Consider the following 14,779-nt stretch of genomic DNA (forward strand, 5'->3'; position numbering starts at 1 on the left):
TCTAATGAATCCCAAAGAAAACATAACATCTGGTGAATCCCGAAGGAAACACAACCTTTGGTGAATCCCGAAGGATAACACCACCTCTAGTGAATCCCGAAGGAAACACAACATCTAGTGGGCATTTAACTAACTAGTGAGGACACTATCACAATCTCAACATCACAAGTATCACAACATGGTTCTATAACATACATATACACCTCAACATCATGGTTCTACAACATACATATACGCCTCAATATCCTCAGATCAAATACAACCTCATGGAATCGAATATCATCTCATGCTAGCTGTAATAAAAATTTATGATCATTGATTGTGTAGTTAAAAACTTGTTACGTCTTTGACGTATGCGCTTTGCGACAATGATAATATGCAATTCTACGTTCTAAATGATGTATGCGGTGATGTTTAGATGCTTCTGTAGTATGCGTTCGTGTAGTGTATGCGTGTCACAAGTTTTCTTACACTAGAATCAAGTATAATTCCAACGCAAGTTTCTCAGAGTGATCTGAGGTCGAACATGGGCATTGTGAGAATTAATGCGATACTTATGTGGTATATGCGACCAGTAAACATAAAGAATAATGTATTGATTTGAGAAAAGTAAAATTGCAATAAAGAATAGAATGCGATGATAAAAAAAAAAGTGCGGTAAAATAAAATGCACTGATAAATAAATTGCGGTGATAAGTAAAGTTGCGGTAATAAAATAAGTTGCAATAATAAAGTAGAATGTGGTGATAAATAAATGAATAAACAAATAATATACAAGTTGAGGATTGGCTGTGAAGATGTGCAAAAGTATCTGATGAATGCGGTGGCAAGTCTTGTGAAATGAGTCAGAAAGAAAATGGGTTGAGGGAAAGGACATCGCAAGTTCGTCAATCTTGTTGAGGACGCAACTAAGGTTCCGCTTTCCCTTGGCTTACACCTTTCAGTGATCGGTCGTGTTCCCATATGTCTATGGTGAAACAGGGATGAACGTGATGAATACAAGGTTGTTTCCATCTCTGGAAGTACTTCTCACTTTAGTTACCGCATTCTTCCAACCTTCTTTCGAGAGGCGGAATAACATCTTCACTTTTGCTCTCACAGGTGAAGATGCCGTTGAGCATGCATTAGCTAAACTCAGCCGATTTCTTCAACAAGGATTAACTTACTCGCATAATCCTTCCCCTTTACCCTGAAGGGTTGATTACACATAGTAAAAGAAATGGATGATGAATGTATGGTGAAGAACAGAGAGATGATAATGAATACGGTAATGACATTGAAATCTAAACATAAGCGTTTGTTACAGATAGTGAATGAAAGTTTAAAGATGAACACAGTAGATGAATGGAAAATAAGAACAAATACGGAAAAAGTGTCAATGTCTTGATATGGATCCTGATCGGAGACGATTTTCATGCCGGCGTGTGGTAGAAATGGAGTGGAAAGTTCCCTCTCAGGCTTGTAGAAATGGAGTGGAAAGTTCCCTCTCAGGCTTGTTTTCCAGGTAGAAATGATCCTTTGCACAGAGCTTCTTCTTCGAGAATGGAAATAATTGCTTGCTTCAGAGACTTACCTCTCGGTCTTGTCTCGTCTTTCTCCCCGAAATTCTATGAATTGTCTCTTCATACCAGCCTCCTTTCTTTGAATTTGATGAAACTATTTATAGACCTTGGCTCTTTCTACATTATTGATCCCGCTCAAAAAAGCTGATAATTCCTGCCATGGCATAGTGGAAACATCCGCTCTGCTCCACGTTCAATTTGTCATAATTGTACAACAGAAAAGCTATACAATGTAAAAAGTCCTTGCGAATGCGTTGCTCTTTACATCTTCGATTGATCGTTGCATGCGGTGTAATTGCTTTGATCTTTTATCGATTGCCGCATGCGGTGGAAATGCGTTGATCGTTTGAGTCTATGATTGATTGTCGCACGCACTGCAATTGCGTTGTTCTTTTTCGTTCTTGATCGATTGCTGCATGTAATGTGGATGCGTTGTTCATTTTTGTTCTTGAGCAGTTGTCACATGTGGTGACCTGTTTCCTGCAAAACAAAGACTTGGACATTCCATTTTGTCATCGCAATAGTGTTAGCGGGTGTGCTTACGACACTTTACAATTTTTGCGATTCTAAGCCAATTTCTATAAGGTCGACGCAACTTTTCCTTCTTTTTGCCGCATAATCTAAATAAAACGGTATAAATAACTTGTATTTCTACAAGTTATCACTAGCATTCAGGTATCTATGTGCACAATTAATCTTTCAAATCCTCATACAAGAACATACATCGGTTATACTATACTATCAGTCTATCATGTTATCGTTCTGTCATAATATCAATCTGTCATGCTAGCATACATCTAGTGTCTGGCTCGTGGGAAATTTTCAGTAGTAAGATTACTTACCTCGATACTAGATTCAGATATCGATCCAAGCGGCAACCTTCAATAATCAATCTTTGAATTCAATTCCCCAACGAAGCCTAAGCAACAACCACCCTCAAAATTCCAATCTCCAAAATCTTCATTCAATCAGACCCTACTTCCAACTTTTAATCCCTTTCTTTCTTAAAATTTTCAATTCACAAAGAATTTAACTAACTCCCTTCCACAATGAAATTAATTCTTGACATTAATTTCAAATTAAATTTGTGTGACATAACCTTCTTCCAAAATGAAATTAATTCTTGATATTAATTTCAAATTAAACTTGTGTGACATAACCCCCTTCCAAAATGAAATTAATTATTGACATTAATTTCAATTAGATTCGTGTGACATAACCCCCTTCCAAAATGAAATTAATTCTTGACATTAATTTTCAATTAAATTTGTGTGACATAACTCAAAACGAGTTATTGACATTAATTTCAAATTAAATTTATGCGACATAAAGTCCAATTACCATAATTTTCCTCTGATTAAACAATTAAATTGAAACACTCCTTTCTTAACAATTAAATCACAATAATTACATTTTGAACTTCCAAATTTCAAAAAATACCCTCTAATACTAGAAAATATTGAAATTACATTAAGAACAACGGGTGTTACAATTTCCTTCGTTCAAATTTAAAGTTCTTGGTGTCATTGGAAAGCTACGAGGGTCTACTTTCAGAGGTGACACTGCCAGAAGAAGTCCTCATCAGATTAAGGCCGAAGAAGGAGAAAAAGGACCAGAGGTTATGTTCTCGGGTGCATTCGGGCCATCGTTAAAGAATTGAGTCTCTAGGACAGATCACGAGGATTTTGAAGCTAAAATTTTGAGGAAGATTTCTGAGACAATTCTTAACAAGTTTGTAGAAGAAAATTTCTTGAGATGAGCTATGGAATTCGAGTTATTGATTTCATAAGTTTAATATGGAATTTCATGAACAAGCAGGCAGCTGCTTGAGTTGAGTAAGTTGACAGCTCAAAGGAAACGCTTGGACAGACCAAAGGCTGAGTTTTTCCGTGTGTTGGACCTGCTGTGTAGACCGAGGAGAGCTTGCAGTGGAGTCTTGGATGCATAAGCAGCCTTGAGGACAACCATATGCAGTTGTAAGAACATTTAGAGAGAAAAGTGTTGGTTGCATAAGTGGTGTTGCGTTTGTGAAGGGCGGTTGGAAGCTTTGCATGAGCCAAATCTCAAAGAAATTCCTAAGTATTAAGGTATAGAGCAAGGTGCGTTGAGTGAAAGTCTTCAAAAGGGAAGGCTAAACGCAAAGCTTACTTAAAGGTTAGTCTCAAAAGGGAGACTTATGCTAGTAGCTAATATATGCTTTTGTGTCCATAGGATTGACACCAATGATAAAAGCATATCGACCCTTGAGAAATAGTTCTAAAAGTTGTGAGTGACTAAATATTTACAATGTTTTAAAGAAACCATGTTTTAAAGAAAGATTATTCTCATGCCAGTTAGTTTTGCAAAGTAAATTCCAAGCAAACCATGAGTTATGTTTTATACGCATGCTATGTATGAAAGTTTATTGAAAAACTGTTTATGAGTGTTAATTACACCAAGCATGCGTTAGTATCTTTAAAGACATGTTTTCTATGTGTTATACTTTACATGCTTTAAAGAAAAATCATTGTATGACTAGTTTTACTTGAAACTCAATACCGAGGGACATTTGAGAAGGTATCTGAGCAGCTCGATACTGATAGATGTTTGAGAAGGTATCTGAGCAAAAGTACCCAAGGTATGACGGTACTTAGTTATGGCCACGTGCACGTAGGTAGTTAAAGTCATAGATGGAGAAAAAGGGTTCTCTCTTGACTAGCAGTTAACGTTGGGATTTAACCACAGCAGGGTTATTCTCAATTAAGGAACAGTTTAATGTTTTACGATGAAAACAGCTTTATATGATTTATTCTTGGAAAATGTTTATATTACAGTACAAGGTTACTGTAGAAATTTATATTTCAATTTAATCTTTTCATTGATATTTTTGCATGAGAATCAGTTTTCTTTCTTAAGTCACTCACTGGGCTAGTAAGATCATCCCGTTTTCAAATATTTTTCTTCCCTCATGTAGCGGTCAAATCCTCAGAAGGTAGATTTGCATCTACTCTGCCACTCAAGGACAAAGTTATTGTAACCCTGTTAGGTGGTTACTGTAAATATTGTGCACATGTTACAGTTGTTCATATAAGGACTAAGTTTTGGGTATCGGGACTTGTGAAACTAGTAATGTAATCTCTGGAAATGTTTTTTGTTTAACACTTAATGTTTTGTTTAGACATAGAGGCATCCACTGTGTATGAGATTGCATGTTGGTATCAAAGTTATTTCCGCTAGAGTTACTAGGTAGTAAGTGTCAGCAAAAGGGTTGATAACTGCTGCAGACATGTCCTTTCCTAGGCTCAAAGAGTAGTCTGTGAGGGGGTGTGACAGTTAGACATTATGGTTTTGGAGAGTTTGATAATATTTAAATATGATTTAAATAATTGATGAGGTATTATATTAATTTGATATTTGATTACCACAAAATCCATTTGATTACCACCCCATGCCACTTAATCCTTAATGGAAGATTGAGTGGTTGATCTTCCTTCAATCCTATCTACATGATAATTCACCATATATTGAGATTTTGTCTTCGATTAAGGGTTAATGCAAAACTGATTTTCTGAAGAAAAAATAGCACAGTTTTTCCCTTCTATAAAACTCCTAAAACCACCTCAAATTCATCTCAATTTGAATTCCACCACTCAATCTAAGGCCTGAGGATAGTAGAGAAGACTTTGGTGGTGGTCTATTATAGAGGTAGAAGAAGATTTACGTGGAAATTTCAAGCAATTCGGTGGTTTTATCAAAGGTATAATTCTAAAACCCTAATAGTTAGAAAACTATGAACATGCATACTAATTATCCAAAATCGATGTAGTTAGAGTGCTTAGATCCTTAATTGCTTCCGTATGTTGAATGTCAACTCTATCACTTCAGACTTATGTTGCTTTAAATAAACATACACATATCTGAAATAATCATCAGTAGAAGTGATGAAATATTCAAACCCTTCTCTTGCTTTAACATTCATCGGACCACAAAAGTCTGGATGTACAAGTTCTAAGGGTTATTTGGTCCTATGACCTTTTCTAGTAAAATATCTATTAGTCATTTTGCTTTCAAGGCATGACTCACACAAAGGTAAATAATTTTCTTCTAACTCACTTAGAAGTCCATTCTTAACTAGTCTCTCGATCCTATTGAGATTTATGTGTCTTAATCTTAGGTACCAAAAATGGGCATTTTCTTTAAGAGAAGTTTTTTGTCTTTTATTTTGAGTTACTACAGTTTTAAACAGTTTAGTATTAAGGAAAGCTTTAGTTGCTAACGGTCTTAGCATATAAAAATGATCTTCGAGATTTGCAAAACAAATATATACTCAATTTTTGTAAACAAACACTTTATTTATATTAAAAGATAAAGAGTGATTATGTTCAAGCAAACATTTTACATAAATAGGGTTCCTTTCCAAGCCTTCAACCACATATACATTATCTAATAAAATATAATTTATGTAAACAAAGTCGAAGTCCTCCCACTACCGTAGCTGAGATGACGTGCCCAGTTTCTATACGCATCATCATCTCCCCAACCTCCAATTGCTGCTAGGAAGTAATTTCCTGAAATGAAGAACAAATGTGGTTAGTGGCGCATGAATCTATTATCTAGATCAAATCATTATTCTCCACTAAATAAGTCTCCAAAACAAGTAAATGACATTTACCTTAATTAGCCTTCTTCTTCTCTGCCAAGTACTTGGGACAATTCCTCTTCCAATGTCCTTCCTGGTTGGAATGGAAACAGATTCCCTTTGCAGCCTTGGCCTTTTTGCCTTTTGGGCATCAGTTGGTGGGTTAGCTTTCTCCTTTCCACCTTTCTTCTTCTTCCACTTTTTGGTGTCAGAAGAGGAAGGCACAGACTTAGTTCTAGAGGTCGAATCTCTGAAGAACTTTTTAGAGGACGAGGCAACATTTGCTTCACCTTTTTATTCCTTGACTTTCATCAAGGATTGGAAAGTCTGCAGCTCGTTGAGCAAAGTGGTCAGGTTGTAGTCAATCATGTTCATAACAACATTACTGCGGAATTATAGGAAGTTTTCAAGTAAAGTTTCCAAGATGAAGCTAACCTAACTAGCCTCATCAATGACAGACTCATTCATCTTAGCCACATTAAAGTGGACCATCATGTTGAGAACATGTTCTCGAACAGATGCCCTTCTTGCATACGGGCATTGAAGATGAATTTAAGAGTGTCATGCCTAAGCTGAGCAGACGGCTATTCGAACATTTCCCGTAAGGACTTCATGATCTCACGGGCAGTGAGCATGGGCTTATGCTTCTTGCCCAAGACTTCAGAAAGACTTGCCCAGATATATGCTCGGGCCTTTTCATTTGCCCGTACCCAACGTTCATATGCCTCCCAAACGTTTCGAGCAGCATTTTGACCTGGGACTAGAGGACATTCCTCCACAAGGACAAATCTTAGATCATCGATGATCAAAACTATATTAATAGTGGTTTTTCAAGTGATGTAATTATCGCCTGTTAATTTATCGGTGGTGAGCATATTTAACGTTGCGGAAGTCATTTTGAAAAAATTGTTGAAACATACAATTTATTTATATTAGTATTCAAGCATTACCCAATTGGAAAAAACCAATCAAATTTAGGAAAATAATTTCATGCACTCTATGTAACATCTATTTTGCAATGATGTTTCAAATGAGGATGGGTAAAAGTCACCAGATGGTGATTAGGTACCCCTTCACTGAAATGAGACCATCTCAACCAATATACAGAATAACTCCTTGTTCCTGTAAATATTAGTCATCATTAGAAATTTTTAACGAGCTCAACATTTTCTTGTAAGTGTAACCCTTTGTTTTAGATTCTAGAGTTTCGCCCCAATGAGTCATCCATAGGAAAAAAATCAATTTGGTCAAAAACTAAAGCAACCTTATCCATTTATGGAGTTTGAGTGAAGAGTCATGCAGATGTCATTCGTAGGGGGACACAAGCAAATGTGTCTCGAGGCCGAGCATGAAAATTTACTACAAATTAATGAAAGAGATCGTGAGATGTGTTGACACACGTCCCGCTCCCACTTACTATGAACACTCTCTTCATTCACCTTGGTATTGACATATACAAACACCACCCATAGGGGGACATAAGCAAAGGTGCCTCAAGGCCGAGTATAGGTCTCACGTTGTGAACTATGAGGAAGAAATGTGAAAAGGAAAAATGAAATTGCATGCTCGCAGTTTGGATAAAACAATTTTGATTAATGTTCATTAAACACTTTAAAAAACTTTAATCAACAATTGCATGCTTGCAACAACTCTATCTAATTTACCTTTTAGGTCAGTTCCCAAGTAAGGGTGTTCCATTTCCGCTACCTAAAATACCTCAACCTAGACATAACTAGCCTTAGACAAAGGTCCCTTATAGACACATTTGCTTCAATTTTAATCTTTTGTTAAAATCAATTTAATCCTATTAAAATTATTAAAAAGATTAAAAAGATTAAACTAATTTCTAATCTCATTAGAAATATTTTGAGCTTAGATCTATGCGAATCATATTTGAAACTATTTTAAAAATAATTTCAACCTAAGTCTGCATGCAATTCTGAATTATTGAATTTAATTTCTAATTTCATTTAATGATCAGGATCAGATCATTTGTAGCACTTTACAACACTTGTAACATCTACAAAGTGGATTGTATTCACAGTGTCACAAGGATAAGGTACCCAACCTTATCCATCTACTACAGACCATTTAAGTTATCACTTAAGCATGATCCACCTGTATGTCTCTACATACATGTTTAAGCTACAAAAGATCATCTTGGATGTTAGTTTATTGATTTTGTGGGTTAATGCTATTAAAAATCGAATAAAATGTCTCATATTTTATTAAATAAATAAATCGTTTGTACATTACAATTACAAACTACAAGACCCACGAGATTTAGGGCATCAACCCCAATAATCTCTCCCCACTATTAGTTGTCTCCAGGAACTAATTTCTTGCAAAGAAGTATAAACGTAGTTAGTGTCTTCTGAATCAAGTATCCAAGCATTATTATCATTTTCCACTAAACACGTTTCTAGAACCAGTAAATCATATTTACCTTCTTTTGCCTTTTTGTTTTTTGCCAAATATTTTAGGCAATTCCTTTTTCAATGCCCAACTTGGTTGTGGTGAAAGCAGGTTCATTTTGCAATATTAAACTTCCTCCCTTTTGGACAGCAGCAACAATGATGCTTTTATTTCCTTTTCCACCATTCTTCTTTTTTTGTTTCTTCACACCATATGAAGATGGAGGCACATATTTAGATCCAGAGGTCGAACCTCTGTTGAACTTTTTATTTTTGGAGAAAGCAACATTTGTCTCTCTATTATTTCTATTGGCTTTCATCAAAGACTCAAAAGTCTGTAGCTTGTTAAGGAGGATCGTGAGGTTGTGGTCAATTTTGTTCATAACACAATTGCTACGGAATTGCAGAAAGCTGTCTGGCAGTGATTGCATGATAAATCTCACCTGACTAGACTCATTTATAAGACTTCCATTCATCCCAGCGATGTTGAAATGGTTCATCATGTTAAGGACGTGTTCCCTAATAGATGATTCTTTAGTCATCCGTGTGGTGAAGATGAATATAAGAGCATCATACATTGCTTGTGAGGAAGGTTTTCCAAACATGTCACACAATGAGTTCATGATTTGGCATGGAGTGATCATGGTTTTTTGGCCAGGACTTCAGATAAGTCTGCCAAAATATAGACCTTTGCCTTGTCATTCGCCTTAGTCCATCTCTCATAAGCATCACGAACACTTCGTGATGCATTGGGCCCAGGGGTTGGAAGACATTCCTCCATGAGAACGAATTTGAGGTCATCCACTACCAAAACCGTATTCATCGTATTTTTTCATATTGTATAATTTTCTCTAGTTAATTTTTCGGCACTAAGCAAAGTAGCGATTGAGCTAGACATGTTGATACAACACGAATTACATATATTAGACACTTGTGTAAAAAAATTATTTTTCATTTTAATCTAATCGGTTTAGCAAAAACAACTAATAATGAACCCAACATTATTTATTTTGCAATGATACATTCAATGATTTGGAATAAATGCCACCTCAGGGTGTACAATTATTTCTACACTAAAGTGAGACACTCTCAATCAAATATTATCCCAAATAACTCCTTATTCACATAATATTTAATTGTCATCCATTTGGTCGATAAAACGTTAACTACCTCGATGATTCATCGTAGTGTAACCCTTCATTTTCAACCCTATAACCCCACCCTAATTAGTCTGCCTCAAGGAAGAATATGATCGAAACAATTGATTGTAGCAATCTTATCTATTTCTAGAGTTTGTAATGCCTTTCCTCTAGGCAAATACCTTCCTAAGGGAGGGTGCGCCCACAACACCATGAGATCAAGCATGAAAGAAATCTTACGAACTAACAAAGGAGACCGTAGGATATGTTATCACACGTCCTTCTCCTACTTACTATAAACATTTTTTCCATTCACCTTGATATTGACCCATGCAAATACCTTCCTAAGGGAGGGTGCGTCCAGGGCGCTACGAGGCCGAGCATGAATCTCACCCTGTGAACTTTTAGGGAGAGCGTGGGTGGAAAATGACATATTATATACATATCTTTCCTCCCACCAAGTGTTCTACCTTTTGGGTTTACTAACTTAGTAAAATCCGACTAATCAATTTTTAGCTAAGTTCTTTGTTATTTGCTCAATATAACGCTTATATTGAATATTTAACAATATGTGATCTCATTCATTAAACTCTTTAACAAAACTGATCACTCATTGCATGCTTATAAAATATTTGCCCAATTCACCTTCCAGGTTCGTTCTCAGGTAGAGGTGTGCCCGTTTCCGTCAACTTAAAAACCTCAGCCTAGACAAAACGTTCCTTAGACAAAAGTCTCTTATGGGAAATTATTTTATAAATTTAATCTTTTAACCAAGTTCATTTTAATCCTATTAAAACTAATTAAAAGATTAACCTATTTCTAATCTCATTAGAAACGTATTTAACATAAGTCTAGGTTAATTAATTTTAAGCCATTTAAAATCAATTTGGACCTATGTTTGCATGCAACTCTTGTAAATTTTAATTCTAATTTCATTGTCCTTATAACCGTTATATAAAAAAATTAAATATAAAATCTATAAATTTGCACTTGGTGACATCGATCAAATATAACGTTAATATTAATCTAAGTAATGTCATGCTCAATGCAAATTCATTTTTCATTGTAAAATGTCTCTTATATTAAACAATCATTAAGCATCGTCAACCATCATGCCATCATACATTATAACAATTATAACATTGTATGATGCATGAACATGCTTAATGTACCATACATCTAAATAATATAACATTTATATTAAGACGCATGAGCATGCTAATTCAATCATGCATAAAAAAAAATATAACATTTATATTTAAACATGATCCATGAACATGTTTATCCTATGGTGGGATTTTAAATTTATTTATGGCATACAATACACAACATATAAATCATATAATTTAAACTTACATCTCATGCACATTCAATTATATAAAATACATTAATAGACTGATATTTTGCACCCTAACAAAATAATTAAATTAGTATAATCAAATTATACTAATTTAAGTACAAACAAATAAAATTTAAAACCTTAGATTTTAGAAAATTTTAAGAAAAAACAAAGAAAAATAATAAAAAAAACTACTAATGTTTGACGATGACGACGAATAAACTAGAGCTCAAAACGACGATCTAATCAATCAAAATAAGACCCTGGGTATCCTGAACACACTGACCAAATTTTAGCACGATCCAACGGTTAGAACTTTGGAAATCGATAAATTAGTAAAAGTTGTCCTTGAAAAATCGAACTACACTGCTTCTCTTCGTTTTTTGTTGTTTCGCCTTTGTTTTCTTAGGTTCTTTTCACAACAACATTTTTCCATGAATGACACGAACTTATAGACTCATACAACAAGCCCTTATATGATAAACTCAAGTAAAATGAGTCTATGTACCAAATACTGAAAAGATCTACTAAGCCAAACCTCATACATTTTCAAGCAAATTACAGAAAAATAACCCAACTCATGAACTTTTATTTTGTTTCAAAAAATAGAAAAACAAAATGCAAGAAAACATTGGCTCTGATACCAATTGAAGGGATCGAATACCAAAAAAATAACCCTTATATGATCATGCATTTGTAGGATAAACATTCAAAATAAACATATGCATGCTTGAATAGAAGAAGAAAATAAGAAATAAAACCTACCTTCGATGATTCTTCAAGCTTTCTTCTTCCACCGTTTTCGATAAGCTCGAGCTTCTCCAATCAAGATGGACACCACTAATCACCTTGCTATTCTCTATGATTCAAAGAATTTGGAAGTATGGTCTCCAAGAACTTTGTGGAGGAAAAAGGGAATTGAAATTCTAGAGATAAGTTAGAGAGAAAGTGAATGTTGGAGGCTAGGATTTTGTGTAATAAAAATTATGCCCTAAGGATATATTTATATGGAGAAGGGTTAACCCCTTCTCCGAGTATTTTCCTTTATACTCTTAGTGCTAATTAATTAAATAATTCTTATTTAATTAATTGACACATTAATTAAATGACCATATATTAAATCTTATTTAATATATATACATTTAATTGATTGTCATAAATGATACTAACATCCAATCTCCATAATTTATTAATCAATTAATCAATCATTAATCAATCAATTAAATAACCATATTAAATCATATTGAATGTGAAATTAATTAGCATATAAATATCACATATTTAGATGTATACATCTATTTATGAATCCAATTTATATAAAAATAATATTTGAATCTTATTCAAACATATCTCTCCTACATAATTTGGATTATAGATCATATCTATAATTAACCATTATATATCAAACTCATTAATATAAAATTACCTCATTTGATTTGAACAAATTAAATTATTACTCATTACTATCATTTAGTGAGCTAATAAGACCTTATGGACACACCGATTAGAAGTTCCAATGATATGAGATTAATTGATTAAACTTCTGTAGTCCAATTAATCAATATTCATTAACTACCAATCACTCCACTAAAGATCGATAGTTGCACTATTCGCACTGTAAATATATTTATATGTCAATGAATATAACCAATCAATATAGCAATGATCTTTCACAAATGCTCATAACTATAGCTTGGTTAAAATACCGTTTGACCCCTACAGTTACATCTATCTCCTTAAGTACCATGATTCCTCTAATGAACAAACAGTTTATAGTCCAACTATAAACTAACACCTCTCGAGCCAACGAGATGTTGAGGTCTCATTGTCTAAGACTCATAACCAACTATTAAGGGAGCAATTTATCTACTTTCTCAATCAATGGGAAGGAGTGGATTCCATCTTGTGTAGCTGTGTTTCTAACTCCATAATTAAACAAATCCTCAAAATGGTAGGCTTGTTGAGTCGGCTATCATGGCCATTCTTACCCATATAGATCAAAGGATTGCCATCATAAACAGAAGTTCACAACTCACTCAAGATTGAGGTTAAGTTTCCTATGATCATCTTCGTGAAATATCAGTCTCTTCAAGCAATGGTGTTATAAAAAAAACAAACTGACTTTTTCGTGGTCCGGTCTATGTATGTATAAACTCCTTTATACATGATACTCCCACTCACATGTCTCTACGTGAACAATATGGTCCATATTTTTTGTAACACTTACATCTCATGTAACAATTACAAAGTGGATCACGTGTTACCAGGATAAGGCACCCAACCTTCATCTATTTACTGTAGATCTTTTAGGTTATTACTCGAACATGAACCACTTGTATGTCAAATACATACTGTTCAACTAATATCATATAACCTTGAATCTTAGTTTATTGGATTGAATTAATGTTGTCTGAATGTCAAATGAAACATCTTTAATTTTATTAGATAAATAATTTGTGTTAACAAAAACTACAAACCACAAGATACACTAGATTTAAGATATCAATCCCAACAGTTATGTTCCCAACTCCCTACTCGAACAAATCTCCAAAATGGTAGGCTTATTGAATCGGTGAATCTGGCCACTCTCACCCATATAAAGGATCACCCTCATAAACAGAAGTTCATAACTCACTCGGAATTAAGGTTGAGTCACCTATTGTCATCCTATGAAATGTTAATCTCTTCAATTAATAGTGTTATAAAGATAAACTAATTATTTCACGATCCGGTCTTAAACAAACTCTTTGAATAGAATACCTCCACTCGCATGTCTCCACATGAAATATTAGGATCAGATCGACTCTTGTAACTATTACAAAGTGGATTGTATCCATAGTGTCGCTAGGATAAAGCACCCAACCTTATCCATATACTGCAGACCATTTAGGTTATTACTTAAACATGATCCACCTGTATGTCAACCACGTACATGTTTAAGTTTCATAAAATAATATTGGATATTAGTTTATTGGATTGAGTCAGTGCAATCTAAATGTCAATTTTATTGAATAAATAACACCTTATTTTATTGAATAAAAAATTCATATTCAAATTTACAAACTACGTGAACCACGAGATTTAGGACATCAAGCCCAACAATCTCCCCACATGTCTTATAACCATTGGCTCAATAAGCAACTACCTCATCTGATTAGAAACATTCGTCTTGTCTTGAAACTCATATTTATTTAGGGCGTTTTGTAGCCATCTGGTTTTTTATTTTTTTATTTTTGAAAATTAATCCTATAAACAGTACATCCACCTTCAAATTTATTTATTTGTTATCCATTTGTAACAATGGTTTAAAAAAAAAGTCAAATTTTGAAAACTAAAAAAAGTAGTTTTTAAATTTTTTTTTTTGTTTTTTGAATTTGGCTAAGAATATAATTATTGTACTTGAGAAAGATACAAATTACTATAAGCAATGAAGAGGTAATATGCTCAATTTTCCAAAACCAAAAATGAAAAACGAAGGCTGCGTTTGATAACTATTTTGTTTTTTTGTTGAAAATTTAGTCTATGGACACTACTTCCGCATCTAAACTTCTTCATTTATTATCTACTTTTCACCAATGATTTAAAGAACCAAGCTAAAAGTTGAGAACTAAAAAAAAAGTAGCTTTCAAAAAATTGTTTTTATTTTTGGAATTTGACTAAAATTTCAATAATTGTATTTAAGAAATGTACAATAAGAAATGTAGATA

General features: G+C 33.9%; 1 long non-coding RNA gene across 1 annotated transcript; it reads right to left on the minus strand.

Moving 5' to 3' along the window:
* Window positions 1-6,003: 6,003 nt before the first annotated feature.
* Window positions 6,004-12,026, minus strand: LOC150038170 (uncharacterized). Its single transcript, XR_016526026.1, has 3 exons — window positions 11,838-12,026; window positions 6,214-6,507; window positions 6,004-6,109 (listed from the first exon to the last, which is right to left on the minus strand). It is a non-coding gene; the product is annotated as an uncharacterized LOC150038170 (long non-coding RNA).
* Between the last annotated feature and the right edge of the window lie 2,753 nt (window positions 12,027-14,779).

The sequence above is a fragment of the Benincasa hispida genome, chromosome 1, assembly GCF_027475165.1.
Source record: "Benincasa hispida cultivar pf3 chromosome 1, pf3_genome.v1.1, whole genome shotgun sequence".
Lineage (NCBI taxonomy): Eukaryota > Viridiplantae > Streptophyta > Magnoliopsida > Cucurbitales > Cucurbitaceae > Benincasa > Benincasa hispida.